Source organism: Heterocephalus glaber, unplaced genomic scaffold (assembly GCF_053883595.1).
Source record: "Heterocephalus glaber isolate CG9 unplaced genomic scaffold, H.glaber_assembly_v1.0 deba00001247, whole genome shotgun sequence".
NCBI lineage: Eukaryota > Metazoa > Chordata > Mammalia > Rodentia > Bathyergidae > Heterocephalus > Heterocephalus glaber.
The window spans coordinates 179,043-194,875 of record NW_028258227.1 but is presented as its reverse complement, the minus strand read 5'-3'; the positions used below and the strand labels follow the sequence as shown (position 1 = coordinate 194,875).

The 15,833-nt window shown below is 35.4% G+C and overlaps 2 pseudogenes; one reads left to right on the top strand and one right to left on the bottom strand.

The window, feature by feature from the left end:
* Positions 1 to 2,421: 2,421 nt before the first annotated feature.
* Positions 2,422 to 3,378, bottom strand: LOC147828164 (liprin-alpha-1 pseudogene; annotated as a pseudogene).
* A 5,726-nt stretch (positions 3,379 to 9,104) lies between these two features.
* On the top strand, positions 9,105 to 10,112 carry LOC147828163 (olfactory receptor 7D4-like; annotated as a pseudogene).
* The last annotated feature ends 5,721 nt before the right edge of the window (positions 10,113 to 15,833 follow it).

Sequence of the window (15,833 nt, the reverse complement as noted above, 5' to 3'; positions counted from 1 at the left end):
CTGAAAGCTTTTTCTCTAAAATTAGCAAGAAAACTAGAGTTTGTCTATTACCACTCCTGTTCAATGCAGTATTTGAAACTTTAGCAAGAGCAATCAGTCAAGGGCAAGAAAAGAATAGGAATATGCATAGGAAAGAAAGAACTCATAATCTCCTTCTTCATTAATGACACAATCCTTTAGATAAAAGACCCCAATGTCAGCAAAAGACCTCTAGAACTAATAAACAATTGCCACAAAATAGCAGGATATAAAATCAAAATATAAAAGTAATTGAGTTCTTATGTACCAACAATGAACACATGAAGAAGTAAACTGTGAAAACAATCCCTTTCAAAGTAGCTTCACAAATGAAATATAGTGGTACTTGGGTTTGTGAACTTAATTTGTTTTATGATCTTGGAGAAGATGTCTGTAGTTTTGTTCACGTAGCTAAGATGACTTTGGTCATGTTTTTCACCAGAACAAAATTCTGTCAAAAACTTTTGTTTGTGAACTGAATTATTTGCAAGCAGAAATATTCATGAACTTGTACTTCAAAATTATTTTAACCAAAGTGGAAGACCACTATAATGAAAAAAATACAACTGTGAAAATGAAAATTGGAAAGGACATTAGAGAAAGGAAGACATCCCTTCTTCCTGTATAAGTAAAAGCAATATTGTCAAAATGACCATGCTTTCAAAATTGATATATAAATTTCATGGAATTGCAATAAAAACTAATGACTTTTTACACAGAACTAGCAAGAAAAACTCTAAAAATTACATGGAACCAGAAGGAACCTAGAAGAGCAAAGCAATCCTGGTCAGTAAGAGCAAAGCAGGGGACATTACAAACCCAGATTTTGAATTACATTACTGAGCATAATGAAAAAAACAGCATGGCATTGACAGAAAAACAAACATGAGGGCCAATAGAACAGAATAGAGAATGCAGAAAACATTTCAGCCACATTCAGACATTTAATCTTTGACAAAAGGACCAAACTCCTATGCTGTAGAAAAATCAGCCTCTTTCTCAAACTGTGCTGAGAAAAGTGGTTACCTATGTGCAGAAGATTAAATACAGACCCATAGTCCTCATCCTGCACTAACATTAGATCAAAACACATCAGACCTGGATATTAAAACAGAAACACTGAATCTCTTGGAAGATAAAAAGTTGGTAAAACTTAAAGCCATAGCCATTGAAAAGGAGTATCTAAACAGAATTCCATTTGTGCAAAAAATTACAAAAGCCATCAATAAATGGAATTGTATTAAATTAAAATACTTTTATACAGCAATGTAAACACCCAACAGAGTGAAGAAACAACTTACAGAATGGGAAAAAAATACGCTGACAGCTCTTCCTCAGAGGGAAGATTTATATCTGGAATATAGAAAACCATGAACACTCTAGTACTCTCAAAATAAAAGACCCAATCGAGTAATAGGCAATTGGTATGAACAGACCCTTCTCAGAAGGAAAAGTACACATGGACAATCAGTACATGAAAATGTGAAGCACCTTTGTTCATTAGAGAAATGCAAATGAAAACAGCACTGAGATTTTGTTTTACTCCAGAAAGCATGGCTATGACCATCAACTCAAAAGCCACAAATACTAGTGAGCTAGTCAGAAAAAGAAACCCTCCTACATTTTTGCTAGGAATGTAAACTAATATAACCACTGTGGAAATCAGTATGGAGATTCAAAAAAAAACTAAAAATAAGAAATTTCATATGACTTAATTCTTCTCTTACTGGATATCTTCCCAAATGAGTTAATGACATCATATGGCAAAGATGCACACATACTTTTGTTTATAGAAGCACAAATCAGAATAGGTAAATCTGGGAGGCTGCCTATGTACCTATCAAAAATGAGCCTACAAAGATCATGTGATATATATACACAATGAAGCAGTATTCAGGGATAAAGATAAACGTGTAATTTTAGAAAAATGGATGCACCTTGAGGTCATAATTTTAAGTGAAATAAATAAAAAATTGATGGTTAAATACCACATTGTTCCTTTTATATGAGGAACCAAAAGTATAAACACTTTAAAGGGAAAATATTCGTTCACAGGATTTATACATATAACCATTACATTGCTCTATTTGCAAGACTAAAATTAGGTATAAGAACACGAATTGACTCAGGAGGATATTTATAGCCTGGATATACATGAAAAACTAAGTATTTTAATGAAGAGTCATAAGTTTACATAAATATAAGAAACATTAAATTCTAAAATATTTTCTGTATGGTATTCATGAATGTTTCACTAATTAAAAACTGTAATGAAATATCTTAGGGTCCATGTAAAATGTATTAACAGATTAGAGATTCCACTGAATTTGAAAATGTAGTCTTTTGAATGCAAAATGCTCCATAAACATCTATAGACGTAGTGTGAGTAAACAACAGGAGGCCTTAGCAAGAGTAAGGCCTGACTGTGGCAGAATCCAACCTCTGTGTCCCTGATACACTGCCATCCATCTGCATCTCCTTTGGCTGCATAGAGAGGGAAGGCATGGAAGAAGTGACTAAATGTTTGCAGGGAGCATCTCTGCTGACCCAGCCGGCAGGCCGTGAATGTCCTTTGGCCTAAACGTCTTTCTCCATGAAGGTGCTGTCCTAAAGCTTTGTCATCACACCTTCTGTCCGTTCCCATGACTAAAAGGTGTTAAACTCTCTTTCCCAGAGAGCTCGAGCCTGTGTATTCTCTGTTGGGATATGGAACGACAGTGGCAGTGCATTGAAATCGAAAGTTTCATCTAAGGCCAGAAGTGCCACGTGAACACCACTCTCGGTAAGATTGTTTGCATATTCTTTCAGGCAAATGGGTGAAATCCAGCAAATCATCCGATCATTGCTCCAAAAAGCACATCTTTTATTTCATTCTGAGTTTCTTCTCTTCTTCTTTCCAGTTCTTTTCAGTCATAATTGAACCCTCACAGACACATAATTCCACACTGGAAACTGTTTCTGTGGAAAGTGTTTCTGTGACAACTGCCGACCATTTTCAGCTGCCCCTGCAGGTCTTTCTTGGACAGGTGGTCCAGCATCTGGGCATCCACAAGGCAGTCCATGAAGTAGCTGCGGTATTGAGGGAATCCCAGGCTGGGCAACAGCTCATTGCTGATCCACTCTTGGTTCATGTCCCCATACGCAGGTGTCAAGTGTCCTTCTCAATGTGGGCTGGGTGGATGGGCTGGTTAGCGACATGATCTCCTGGATGGCCAGCCACAGCTTCAGCCTGTTCAGGGCATTGCTGGTGCCAATCTCACGCTGGATCTCTGTGTCTGACAGGACTGAAGTGAGGGCCCCTCTTTTCACATTTGCTCTGCAGGCAGCCACGTACTAGGCCAGCATCCCAACACAGAACTCCAGCCTTACAACCAGCGTTGGTCCATCCCACTGTGCAAATGGTAAGCCTTGACTCAGGGATTCCTCCAGAAACTCATGTTTTTATGGTTTTTTTGTTTTTGTTTTGTAACTCAAGTCCTTGTGCTTTCAAGGGAGGCAAGGTGCCACTGAGCTAAATCTGTGGCCCCTACTTGTGTTATTTTTGTTGTTGTTGTTGTGTGTGTGTTTTTCTAAGTTTACAATTTTTTCAGCTTGTTTTCGAATTTGCTAATTCCCAAGGCATCTTGAGATGAGTTTCCTGCCTCTGAAACACTGTCTTGTCCCCGAGATTCTTTGCCAGTTTGTCCAGCCCGGCCCTTTTCCTTCTTGCCAAACAAATGCCCAATAGAGGACTTGCTGCCCTACTTCTTGGTTGCTTTGTGGAGCGAGTCCTGGCTGTTGTTAGTGCTGCTGGGTTTGCTCACAGGACCATCCTGGGAGCCTGTTGGGTTTCTCATGTCCCAGATGTCCTCGTGGCTGACAGTATGCAATGCCCCTCTGTGCAACTTGTCTAATTGAAGGGACCTTGGAGAAGAGGGAGGGGAAGTTTCACATTTGGTCATTGTCTTCTCATCTTGTTCCTCTTCTCTGGAAGCTTCTCTGGCTGGGCTGTGAAGGACACTTCTGGGGTGGAGTGATCGCTGCCCTGAGGAAAGGAACCAGAAAGCCAGGAAGCAGGATGGGGGGACTAGAGCTGATCGATCTGAAACAACCAAGATTGTCTAAATCCTACGAAAAAATATAGAGCTTTTGTAAATTATGTACTTATTGCAATTATCACTGTTTAATTTTTAAATGATAAGCCATGACTGAGAAAGGGATTTTACTACATTTCTAAAATCGTCATGACACAACCAACGTGCGTTATCCTTTACCTACCTCTACAACAATCATTTTAAAATAAGCCGACTTAATTCCAAGGAGTTGTTGTCATATTTTAGGGTTGACTGACCTTAACTGTACTTTTTCTAGCAAGAAATCAGCATTTAATAAAGTTGGGACTGAACAGTTGTATCAGAACACTATAAAACTCCCTGCGCACTGGTTCCCTTTTCCTCACCCTGTACCTGGACTGGGGAAGCTTCTCTTCAGAGACTGACCAGAAGCTATGAGTTGGGAGCTGCTCTCAGCAAGGCTGCAGTGGCCAGGGGTTGGGGCCCAGCCTGGAGCCTTCTCTCTGCCTCCATCCTGCCAGCAGGTGGCAGGAGCCCTGGAACTACTCTGCGAGGACTAAGCAATGTGCACTCTGCTCACATCTCACAGACATCAGTGCATACGCAGATGAAGGCAAGAAATGCTGAAAATAAAGTTGTGCGACTCTAGTAAAGGCCTTATTTTTCATATGTAAGTCATCTTTTTACATTTGTTTGTAAGCATGTTTAAAGGATGAACCAAATCATACCTTTTTAGATTTTGATGATGCAGCCATTTTGGATTGTACAAGTGGCAAGTGTAACTTTTACTTTTTAAATGGAATATTAAAAAGGCAGCTAGAAAAGAGTCAAAGCAGGTTGTCTTTTTACATTTGGTTTCTGCTTTCAATCTACTTGTACAATTCATTGTTACTGGTCTGTTTTTCTATTAATCTTTGTGAACTTCCTGATCATGTAACAAAGTCTACAGTCTACTTTTGAACTGTTTTCATCACAGTTTTATTTATTGCTTTCTTTCAATAAAATACTGAAGCATTTTCCACTGCCAAAAAAGGGGGAAAAAGAAAAGATTTGTTACAGGAAACAGGATGGCAGACCATTTGCAGTTGAGAAACTGATCTTGGGACAAAGGGAAAGGAGAGGAAGATAAGGGGAAAGAGAAATAAAAAGCATTAATAAGCTATATGTACATGCACCAACTCTCCACAAAAATGTGTTCATTTTGTATCACAAATATGTACTAAGAAATTTTTAATTAAAAATACAAAGACCAAAGAAAAATGACAATTGTAAATTTTAATGACATACCAAGTAATATTTTTCTATATGTATACACTGTATAATGTTTGCAAGAGTTTAAACATAACTGCCTTTTCAAACATTTGTCATTTGTTTATAGTGAAAACTTTCAAAGCATTTTTTCTGTATTTCTGAATTATACAGTAGATTATTTTCATCCAAAGCCACCCTTCTATACAGTTGCACATCAAAACAAACCAATATGGATGAGTTAGAACACTTAGTCTGTGAAATATGTGAAGTGCAAAATAATAACCCTAACTGCATGATCTCATTCCTAGGCAGATTTTACAAAGTTTATCTAGAAACTGAGCAGAAAGGTGATTAAAATGGCTGCAATAATGCAGAGGCAGCGTTCAGCAAAGGCTACAAAATTCCAGTTAGATGCAATGAATAATTTCAAGAGATCAGTTCTACAGTGTGTTAGCTACAGTTCATGATGATATATTGTATTCTTGGAAAATTCTAAGTGGATATAAGTTAAATGTTCTTAAAAATGATAACTAGGTGAAATAAGGCATATGATAATTTTTGCTGACTTACTGATTTCAAATTTATTAGACTTCCAAACATAGATTATACAAAAAGCATATATAATTTTATTTGACCATTTAAAGTATAGATCTTAAAATTTAAACATTGCAAAAATAAAATAAAAGGTTTCTGTTTCTACACATCCTTATGGTCATACACTGAGCCATAAAATCTCAAATTGTACTTCAAAGATATATCACAGAAAGACTTTCTTGGGGTTGATTTTCATGAAGAAATCACACATTGGTTAGAGTAAACCCTATCACTTTGAAAAAATATGAAAAATAAGAAGTTTCTCCTTTGAGGAAATAAATTTATCTTCTTTCAAGTTAGCTCAGTAAACACTAAACTGACTAAAATTCTTCCACTCTTCTTTCTTCTTTGATCCTCAAGGGAGCTGGATTGTTTGGAGACTAGAAAAACCAACCAACAATTTATTTAATTAGCAGCTCTGAGATTCCAATTTTAAGAAGCTAGATACTGTAAACAAGACCCTATTGCTCTTCAACTGTACTTCTATGGTCTCACAAGTGGGTTTTTAGGGACATAGTGTGTACAACAAAAAGATTCAGTGGTAACTGTTGGAGCGAGTCCATGTGTACTACCAAGGACAGGTAAAGGTATACAGAAAAGAGAAGACAAGCAGCTGAAGGAAGGAGAAAAAGGAAAAGGAACAGGGGCATAGGGCTTCATGTCTAGAGTAGTGACACTGAAAGACTCCCACATATAGTATATAGTCTATAATGATGAAGTCTCTGTACTTTGTACTTTGAAGGAACTTTGGTTTTGGTGAATAACTCTCTTTTTCTGCTGCTCTACCACTTCCTTTTCACACTAGAAATTCAAAACTCTCAAGTTGTATTCCCCTGTCAGATTTCTTGCATTTAATTATTGTTTTATTATTGATGCTGAAAATGTATTAGGCATGAGGTATTGTCTACTTTGTTCCAATTTAAGTGGTATTTGTTTTCATATTCCCCAGTTATTTCCACAGGAAAATTCCATTTAATGGCTCTTATTTGTCTGATTTATTATAATTACAATTTATCTTAGTGTCTATAATAGCGACTATCAATAAAGTTGTTGCTGATGTTTAATAACCAATTCAACATATTCAAGAAAATATCAAATGATTAAAATTTGAGAGACTTTGCATTTTTTATTAATTTAATAGAAATCCTAGAGTATTTTAATGTAACATCTCCTGTTGGCTATACACCTTGTGAGTTAGGAAGACATCTTTGATTTCTTTGTTTACTGACAGTCTCCAGCCTGGTCGCTCATCAGGTAAATGTGCTTTACACTTTTTCAAACACATTTTTCTATTGCAATTATGGTTAGGCTTTATATTTATTGATATACTTTGTGATGAATTAGTATGATCAACATTCTCATGTTAAGCACAATTTCATTTTCATAAGTGGCATTACTTGGTCATTGTGAGTTATTTCTTTAAAATAGCTATGGGTGCATTTTATTTAACTCTACTTCTTAGTCTGTATCTAAATTCATATAGATGAGCTTGTGCTCACCTCAAAGATTTCTTTTATGTGTTATAGCAGACATTTTGGTTGTGACATATGTACTTGTTCAGAACATACAATAAGAAATGGAACATGTAAGTTCCTGACAAGACAAATGTTGGTCCACAATTTTCACAACTTACAGCTCAGTGTCTGGTAGAGAAATCACCCATTTTCTTCTCTCAGCCTAAAGTGTTTTTTTCCTATCTCATCTCTTCTGATTGGTAATGACCCATACTTTCTCTCTGAATTCTAATTTTCTTATTTCAGAGAAAGAACCTTACACTTCTTTACAGAATAAACTGGTCAGCAATAATACTTTTTGTCTTATATTATTCAAAAATCTCTAGGCATTCTTAAAACTGATATTTTATGTCATGTAGGATATAACAAGCTTTGTGAATCATTATTGTGCCTTTTAATGTTTATAGAATAATTCTATTTGTATAACTTTTCAAAATTGTAATCAAATCCATTCATCCATATATAAGTTGGCCACTAACTTTGATTATTCTAAGTGTACATACAAAATCAAAATCATGGGCACAAAAACACATAAACATACAAGCCTATTTTATGATTTTAAAGGTGGTGTGCCTTCTTTTTCTTCTGTGTGCATAGTCCACATGCTTTTTCTTCTAGGTGGAACTTGTCAGACAAGTATTCTAGCAAAGAAGGATTCATAGAGGCCCTTGTTAATTAGAAATCCATGTGGTGGATAAAAAAGGTAAAAACAAACAATTGTATTTATAATCATCAGAATTCCATCCATGACTATAACCACAGCTTAAGTACATATTGTTAAATATCAGCCCTCCAAGAAATACTTATTGCAATATAAAGAACAGAAATTCACTTCTTTGAGATGGTCATTTTATCCAAAAAGGAGAACAATAACATTGTTGATTTAATTTTTTAAATCATACCACATAGTGAACATGTACTACTCCTATTGTAGAGATGAAGTATTTGCAGAGCTTAAATTACTTTCTCAAGGCCACAAAGATGTTATGTGGGTGACAAGAATTCCATTCCATTATGTCTGACTCAAGAATCCACATTACAAATTACAGTCTTATACCTTTGGAATTTTATATATCCAAAATAATTATGGTAAGAAAGGAAAATAATATCTATAGCCATAATGATAACTGTCATTTATTGAGATTCTTACTGAGAACAAAGACATCTTTAACCCTTGAGATCAGTGTTTCAGTAGAAATCATATTTTTGGAAAGAAAACTAGGGCACTGAGATTTAACTTTCACATCACTATGAATTGTCAAATCATAGAATAAAGGCTAACTGTAAAAACATCATTGTTAAATCACTACGGTAGACATACTACAGTGAAGAACTAACGAAATTATCCAAGAAAGTACATCCAACCACTTCCATTACTTTGGAAAGCTGATATGACAAAAAAGTTTAGATTATGTTCATAAATTAAAATTTGAAAATGAAAACAAATGAGTCAATTATAAAAATGAAATAAATTTCTAATTCACTGAGGAAGTGGGATGGATTATACACATTTAAAAGGGAAATAAGCTATCATGAGGCTGAATGAATTACTGCTATTGATCTAACACAATAGTGAGTGAAAGTCATGCATAAAAATATGATATTATAAAGTTGTTACCAAGTGAGGTCCCAGGTGCCTGTTCATTGAACATTGCTTTCTTCCTTCTCCAGAAGACAAAGAAGTAACATGAAAGTTGAAAACCACACAGGAGTAGCACAATTCTTCCTCCTGGGCTTTTCAGATGATCCAGAACTTCAGCCCCTTCTCTTTGAACTGTTCCTGTCCATGTACCTGGTCACAGTGCTTGGGAACCTGCTCATCATCCTGGCCATCAGCCTTGACTCCCACCTCCACACCGCCATGTACTTCTTCCTCTCCAACCTGTCCTTTGTGGACATCTGTTTTACCTCCACCACAGTCCCAAAGATGCTGATGAACATCCAGGCACAAAACAAAGGTATTTCTTACATAGAGTGCTTAACTCAGGTTTATTTTTTTGTTACTTTCCTAGGAGTGGATATTTTTCTTTTGACAGTGATGGCCTATGACAGCTTTGTGGCCATCTGCCACCCCCTGAGGTATACACTCATCATGAACCCTCAGCTCTGTGTACTCCTTGTTCTGATGTCCTGGATCATCATGTTATGTATCTCCCTTATTCATATTCTCCTAATGATGCAACTCATCTTCTCTACAGGTACTGAAATCCCTCATTTCTTTTGTGAATTGGCTCAGGTTCTCAAGGTGGCCAGGTCTGATATCCTCATTAGTAATATCTTTCTATATGTGACAACACTCCCAATAGCTTTGTTCCCTGCCTCTGGGATCATCTATTCATGTTCTCAGGTTGTCTCCTCTTTACTGAGGATGTCCTCTACTGCAGGCAGGTATAAAGCATTTTCCACCTGTGGGTCTCACCTCTGTGTGGTCTTACTGTTCTATGGAACATCACTCAGAGTTTACCTGAGTTCTGCTGGGACCTATTCTTCCCATGAAAGCTCTGTTGCTTCTGTGATGTACACTGTGGTGACCCCCATGCTGAACCCCTTCATTTACAGCCTGAGGAACAAGGATGTGAAGGGAGCCCTGAGGAGACTCCTCAGCAGAGTAGCCTGTGGTTCTTTATGAACAACTGACCTCAAAACTAAGGGTATGTTACAAACCCTAAGACAAATGCTGTGAATTTCAATATAATGCCTCCTTTTCTCTCCTAAATGACATGCTTGATTTCTGGTGTTTTTAAACCACTTAAGTTTTGTTCTGCATATATATTTTTATGTTTGTTTCTCTTCAACAACTCAGGGATTTCTTTGCATTTGTCTTTTTATGTATGGTGCCCAAAATTTCAAATTCAATAAAATTTCTCATATGTTTGTGAGACTTCTAAAATAATAGAAACACATATATCATGGGCAGATATGATCTTCTTCAAAATAATTGGTTAATGTTAATGTTCTTCACCAAAATAGGGTTGTATTCTAGTTTTCCCAGATTAAAGGGAATAAAAATCATTGGAGTACTTACCATGTCAGATCTGTGCTTCTTATTTTACATGTATGACTTTATTTATTATTGTAAGTTAATATTTGAGACATTTTCTCTCATTCACAGAATTTCTGAAGGTAAAGCATGAGATTGAGATGCAGTATAACTAGAAATTGACACTAAGTACATATTCCTACCTTTATTTGATTACAAGTGATATGGTGCCCAAAGTAATTCTGAGATTTGCTGTAATTTGGGGGAATCTTATTTTTTCTCATCTCATGTATTTTTCCATTTCTTTCTTTTTTCTCTTGTTTCCTTTCTACTTTCCTTCCTTCCTTCTGTTCTGCTGCCCTGTTTTTCTTTCTCCCTCCCTCCTTTCCTTTCTCCCATCCTTTTGTCCTTCATTCTTTATTCCTTCTTTTCCCTTTTTATTCTTTCTTCCCTGCATTCTGTCATCATGTGCTTCCTCATTTCTTCCTTTTATCTGTTCCTCTTACTTTTGGCTGATTTTATTTGTAACATTAACTTGCTCCATTTATTTTTAAGGATTAATAATATTCTACTGCCTGTACTACTCAGAGTGCTTATCCTCTGACCCATTGATGAATATTTTGGTGGTTTCTGGCCTTGGCTCTTGTGAATAATCTTATAGTGATTACACAGGCACATTTATGTGTTTGAACACAGTCATATGCTACAGAATGGGGTTTGACTAAGGACTGTTTCACCTCTGGGGTCACGTAACATCATGTGCTTAGTGAAATCCTTTTCACCTTTATCTGTTTAAGAATACTGCATGTAACTGGCAATAATGATGAAGATTCACCAGCACAGCTCTTCTTAGAACCCAACCTAGGTATTAAGCAGCAAATGCTAATTCTTGTTTCCAATTATTAAAGAATTATATCTAGGAGTGGAACAAATTACTAGCTTACAAAGTCACTTTGTGCTTAATATCTTCAAGAACAGATTAAGAACATTTAACAGATTAAAGAACATTTAGCACTCTAGTGTAAAATGATTCTAATATATCCATATACTCATCAATACTTGTGATTTCCAATTGTATATTGGAAAGTGATGCCTATATTGGAATTGAAGTTTTAACTTATTGTGATTTTGATTCTCATTTTCCAATGACTAGTTATGCATCTTTTCCAATACTTCTTGGTAGATGCTATATGTTGTGTAACGATGTCTTTTCAAGATTTTGCTTCTTTTGAAATAGTGAATTGAATAGTTTTACTTCTGACCTGTATGATTTCTTTGTGCATTATAATTACATGAACATGATCAGGTATTTGTTTTACAAATACATACACTTATTTCAATTATATAACTTATTATTCTCTTTATGCCATATTAGTATTCCATTGGTTTTATTTCCCACATTTAATGAAATATTCATCTGGTGACAAATATGTAGCCTAATTGCATATCTTGGCTGTTGTGAATAATGTTACCATGATTATTAGACTGTGCTTGTGTCTTTATATACTGAAGTCAGATGGTTTGGATACATGTACAGTAAAGGCATTGTAGAATCATATGGTACTGCTAGTTTTAATTTTCTGAAGAAATCCCAAAAATTGCATGAGGGCTACACTTTTATTAGCATTCAAGCTTCCCCAGAAAACCAGAATCACTAGGATATTTGTGTGTAAATATAGATTGAGAGATGATAGATAAATGGGTGGAAATAGCTAGCGACAGTGATGTGCAAACCTTTACACCCATTGTGTTAGATTTTGAGTGTATAGATAAATGATGATTACCTGCTCTTGATCTATCCAATGATTGATGTAAAAACATAAATCCGATGTTTTTTCAGCCTTCCAGGGTAAAGCACTTTTAGAGTTCAAATTACTATCTTAAAGTTAATAAGCATCAGAATAGATGATGTTGATAATTCTATTTACTGACTCAATACCTGAAGTGTGCATTATCTATTGTATCCTAGAACTTTTAAGCTACTTGCCATTAAAGTGAGGCATTAAAAGCTAGGAGAGTTTAAAATGTCCCCCAGTCAAATTATCTATTATTTTTTAATTGATTTTGGAATCAATTTTCCTTACAAAGCAAATATCCTAAACAATGCATTTCTCATTAATATGTTGATCAAGAAAGTTTCTCCTTATTTGTCTGAAACTCTGAAAAAATACCTTTCTGATCACTATATTCAGTTATACCTTCAGAACCATACTTTCAATTAAGCAATGGTTTTCAGAGTATTATAGATGTAAAAGTTAAATAAAATCACACTTTGTGTAATGTTCAAAGTCATCCAGTTTATAAGAGCTTACATGTTTATTCCAGAATACACATGTAAAATCACGTCCTTTAATATAAGAATAGAAATTTCCATTAATAATGAATATATTCAACCTACTCAAGGTACATAATAATTTCACACCTTTGGAAGAAATGCTCTGTTGCATTTCATTTGCTGTTGAAGATTCTAATAATTATTTGGGAGTTAGAAGTTAACCAAAATTCTTGGTTAAGAATCAGTATATATGTTTGTTTCTTTTTTGTAACAATCTTTTTGGTTTATGTTTTGTACTGACTATTTTGAAGATAATGATACACTGTATAATAACTATTGTTATTCTCTTATTTGATTATGAAATTTTTTTATTTTTTCAAAAAATAAAAATAACATTTTGAAATATGAAAAAGAACGAATATATAATTGTTGAAGTGTCTACAAATCTCATATTCCTTCTACTACTTGTATTCATTATTCTAATATGTCTGTTCTACCACTTTCAGTGGCTGCTGTGAACTTTACCAATACCTCCCATTCAAGGTATTCACACACAATGAATGTCTACTAAGGCATTAAGTAAAAGAGAAAAAAGCACAGCTTTACCTGTGGGGAGAGGCTTCCAGGTAATATCAGAATACAACATTATGATCTCATTTATCAAGGTCTTTGGTTATCAATTGAATGGAAAAAAAGCTCACTTTCGCTGGTGACAGAGACATTGGTCTTGTTATGTAAAATAAAATATGAAAAGTTCAATATATTTGCCATACAACTGTTAATAACATTCAGACATCACTAAAGCCATACATCAACGAGAACCATAAGGCCACCATTAACTTCTCAGCTAGACACCTGAGCTAATTTATGTGTTTAAAACCAGCTTCATTTCCCAAGAAAATTTTGAAGTATAGTAATACCTTGGTTCATGAATTCTTCTGTTCATGAACAATTTGCTTCTCAAACAGAAGCATTGAGCAAAATTTTGCTTCTGTTCATGAGCTGTGCATGAGCTGACAACATGACCAAGGCCATCTTCCCCAGAAGCGAATTAAATTCATGAGCCAAAGTGGCACTCTATTACAATGGGTGACAACTCACAACATACATTTTTTCCATGTTACAATTTATTACTCAGGGTTCACTCACTAAGTACAAGCAAAGCTAATTATCTGAGGGAAATAATACAATAACATAAACAGGTTGGATAATTACTGCAGGACAAACTGAAAGAGGGAACAATATGGCCACAGAGAAAGGCCAGAGATGGCCTTTAAAACCCAGAGGATGGGAAGGCAGTAGTGAAAATAACCTAACTGTCAAAGGTTAAGTGTAGGAGGTTGGCAAGGGAACAGGAGGAAATAACCTAAAAAGCAATGATGACAATTCCAAACCATTCAAGGACCTACATTTTAACATGGCATTTTTTTTTTTTAGAAACCCAAATCTCCTGCTACTATTGTAAGATCATTTCTAACTTAAACAATCAAGTTTTATCCATTTAAGAACTGGTACTATTAACTTTTATGAAGCTTTTAATAACCTAACATTTAGACAGATCCATGTAAATGGAAATCTCTGGCAATAAAACTCAAGTACCAGTATTTTATTAGTACACCTCTAACTTACATGATGTTTACATTCATCTTAGGGACTGTGCACATGTCCATAGCACAACTTGATACTTTTTAAATCCCTTTCCCCTTCCAACCTCTGTCCCTCCCTGCATCTCTTAAGTCCTTTTTCCCCATTTTCTTTCTTATTGTTAATTTTATTATGATTATTTTAGTTCATGCTTATAACATATAATGATTACATTCATTGTGGGTATTTACTGCATGTACATGACACATCTTAAATATGATTTAAGAAATATGGGTATTTTAATTCCCTCAGGTGAGTCTGAATAAAGCAAGACTTAAAAACCAGTTTTTATAAATAGCAGATGTGAAACCACTCGTTGGAAACAGGTTTTTTTGTTTTTTAAGAAAAGCTTATTCTAGAGACTAAAATCAGGGATAAATTCTAGCAACTAGCTGGGAAAAGCTGTTTATTGATTTTATTACATCCATGTGTGGATGGGATAACATTGGAAGAGAGAAATAGCAGCAGGTAGCTGGGGGAGATTTCTTCCAGTGTGCATGGGCTAACATGTAGAGAGAGACATTAGCACCTATCTGAGGAATTAGGAATTAGGCTTATAAAGTATTGAAATGCCTAAGGAATCTGGGGAGAAACATTTATGAAAGTTTCCAAGGACAGTCAGCACAGGTCTGTAGGCAATCACTGGACTTTTCAGCCCTGGGGAATATTGTCTTCTGTTTCCTGAGAAATAGCCTGTCATTTGCTGAAAGCAACCTGTTAGTTTGTGACAGGCTCACTTAAGCCCGGCATGACACTAGTTATAAGGCCTCTAGACATAACATGCCTCAATAAATGTCTTAGATACAACATCTGAAGAAAACATATGTGATGTATAAATATTGTATAAAATACATACATACATATATATATATATATATATATATATATATAACTCAGTACTTTACAGGGTGGTCAGGTTCAATGCACTAAAATTACAGATGCTTTCTTGGGATACTGATTTAGTTATGATGTTTATCATGGAAGGATTCTAGAATATATACTTGATCCAATTAAAGAAAAACCATGACACATACCTGCAATGCAAGCACTCTGAGAAGATGAGACAGGAGGATCACAAGACTGAGTCCAGCCTGGGCAATTTAGTAATTGATAAAGATTTTGTGTCAAAAAATAAACTTAAAAAGCCCAGGGATGTAGCTTAGTGCAAAGGCATTAGGTTCAATCTTCAGTACAAGTGAAAGAAGCTGTAGGGAAAAACAGAAAGATGGGGTGGGGTAAAGCAGAGAGAGAGAGAGAGAAAGAGAGAGACAATAGTAAAGGATCAATATGCAGATTTGATTCTTAGAGTGGAATGAAACCCATGGAGCCATAAGAACAATGTGAGCAAAAAGGTAGGATTTGCAGAACTAGATTTTTTTTCCAATGGAAACTACAGGAAAGATGGAAGAGATGATGACATTTTATAATTCTTCTCCACAGCCTCTGAAGAGCATTTTTAATGTCCCTGTTCCTCAGGGTGTAAATGTATGGGTTCAGCATAGGGG